The following is a 2,500-nucleotide window of genomic DNA, read 5'->3' as shown; positions in this document are numbered from 1 at the left end:
CCGATGGTGCTCGAGGCAAGCGCCCGCACCAGGGCCCAGCGTGTGCCGATGGTGGTCGAGGCAAGCGCCCGCACCAGGGCCCAGCGTGTGCCGATGGTGGTCGAGGCAACCGCCCGCACCAGGGCCGATAGTGTGCCGATGGTGCTCGAGGCAACCTGTCGCACCAGGGCCCAGCGTGTGCCGATGGTGATCGAGGCAACCTGCCGCACCAGGGCCCAGCGTGTGCCGATGGTGGTCGAGGCAAGTTCCCGCACCAGCGCCCAGCGTGTGCCGATGGTGCTCGAGGCAACCGACCGCACCAGGGCCCAGCGTGTGCCGATGGTGCTCGAGGCAACCTGCCGCACCAGGGCCCAGCGTCTGCCGATGGTGCTCGAGGCAACCTGCCGCACCAGGGCCCAGCGTCTGCCGATGGTGCTCGAGGCAAGCGCCCGCACCAGGGCCCAGCGTGTGCCGATGGTGGTCGAGGCAAGCGCCCGCACCAGGGCCCAGCGTGTGCCGATGGTGGTCGAGGCAACCGCCCGCACCAGGGCCCAGCGTGTGCCGATGGTGCTCGAGGCAACCTGCCGCACCAGGGCCCAGCGTGTGCCGATGGTGCTCGAGGCAACCGACCGCACCAGGGCCGAGCGTGTGCCGATGGTGGTCGAGGCAAGCGCCCGCACCAGGGCCCAGCGTGTGCCGATGGTGGTCGAGGCAACCTGCCGCACCAGGGCCCAGCGTGTGCCGATGGTGCTCGAGGCAACCGACCGCACCAGGGCCGAGCGTGTGCCGATGGTGCTCGAGGCAAGCGCCCGCACCAGGGCCCAGCGTGTGCCGATGGTGGTCGAGGCAACCTGCCGCACCAGCGCCCAGCGTGTGCCGATGGTGCTCGAGGCAACCTGCCGCACCAGGGCCCAGCGTGTGCCGATGGTGGTCGAGGCAAGCGCCCGCACCAGGGCCCAGCGTGTGCCGATGGTGGTCGAGGCAACCGCCCGCACCAGGGCCCAGCGTGTGCCGATGGTGGTCGAGGCAACCTGCCGCACCAGGGCGGAGCGTGTGCCGATGGTGGTCGAGGCAAGCGCCCGCACCAGGGCCCAGCGTGTGCCGATGGTGGTCGAGGCAACCTGCCGCAGCAGGGCCCAGCGTGTGCCGATGGTGCTCGAGGCAACCGACCGCACCAGGGCCGAGCGTGTGCCGATGGTGCTCGAGGCAAGCTGCCGCACTAGGGCCCAACGTGTGCCGATGGTGGTCGAGGCAACCGCCCGCACCAGGGCCCAGCGTGTGCCGATGGTGATCGAGGCAACCGACCGCACCAGGGCCCAGCGTGTGCCGATGGTGCTCGAGGCAACCTGCCGCAGCAGGGCCCAGCGTGTGCCGATGGTGCTCGAGGCAACCGACCGCACCAGGGCCGAGCGTGTGCCGATGGTGCTCGAGGCAAGCTGCCGCACCAGGGCCCAGCGTGTGCCGATGGTGGTCGAGGCAACCGCCCGCACCAGGGCCCAGCGTGTGCCGATGGTGATCGAGGCAACCGACCGCACCAGGGCCCAGCGTGTGCCGATGGTGCTCGAGGCAACCTGCCGCACCAGGGCCCAGCGTGTGCCGATGGTCGTCGAGGGAACCTGCCGCACCAGGGCCCACCGTGTGCCGATGGTGGTCGAGGCAAGCGCCCGCACCAGGGCCCAGCGTGTGCCGATGGTGCTCGAGGCAACCGACCGCACCAGGGCCCAGCGTGTGCCGATGGTGCTCGAGGCAACCTGCCGCACCAGGGCCCAGCGTGTGCCGATGGTGGTCGAGGCAAGCGCCCGCACCAGGGCCCAGCGTGTGCCGATGGTGGTCGAGGCAAGCGCCCGCACCAGGGCCCAGCGTGTGCCGATGGTGCTCGAGGCAACCGACCGCACCAGGGCCCAGCGTGTGCCGATGGTGGTCGAGGCAAGCGGCCGCACCAGGGCCCAGCGTGTGCCGATGGTGGTCGAGGCAAGCGCCCGCACAAGGGCCCAGCGTGTGCCGATGGTGGTCGAGGCAAGCGCCCGCACCAGGGCCCAACGTGTGCCGATGGTGCTGGGGGCAACCGCCCGCACCAGGGCCCAGCGTGTGCCGATGGTGATCGAGGCAACCGCCCGCCCCAGGGCCCAGCGTGTGCCGATGGTGGTCGAGGCAAGCGCCCGCACCAGTGCCCAGCGTGTGCCGATGGTGGTCGAGGCAAGCGCCCGCACCAGGGCCCAGCTTTTGCCGATGGTGATCGAGGCAACCGGCCGCTCCAGGGCCCAGCGTGTGCCGATGGTTATCGGGGCAACCGGCCGCACCAGGGCCCAGGGTCTGCCGATGGTGCTCGAGGCAACCGCCCGCACCAAGGCTCAGCATGTGCCGCTGGTGATCGAGGCAACAACCCACACCAGGGCCCAGCTTGTGCCGATGGCGGTCGAGGCAAGTGCCCGTACGGAAGGGCAGCCTATGCCGATGATGGTCGATGCATGTGCCATCACCATGCGTCATCATGTGCCATTGATGGTCGAGGCCTTGGCCG

This window comes from Durio zibethinus, unplaced genomic scaffold (genome assembly GCF_047325235.1).
Source record: "Durio zibethinus cultivar Kanyao isolate XHJ-2024 unplaced genomic scaffold, ASM4732523v1 HiC_scaffold_402, whole genome shotgun sequence".
NCBI lineage: Eukaryota > Viridiplantae > Streptophyta > Magnoliopsida > Malvales > Malvaceae > Durio > Durio zibethinus.
This window is presented reverse-complemented; position numbering follows the sequence as displayed.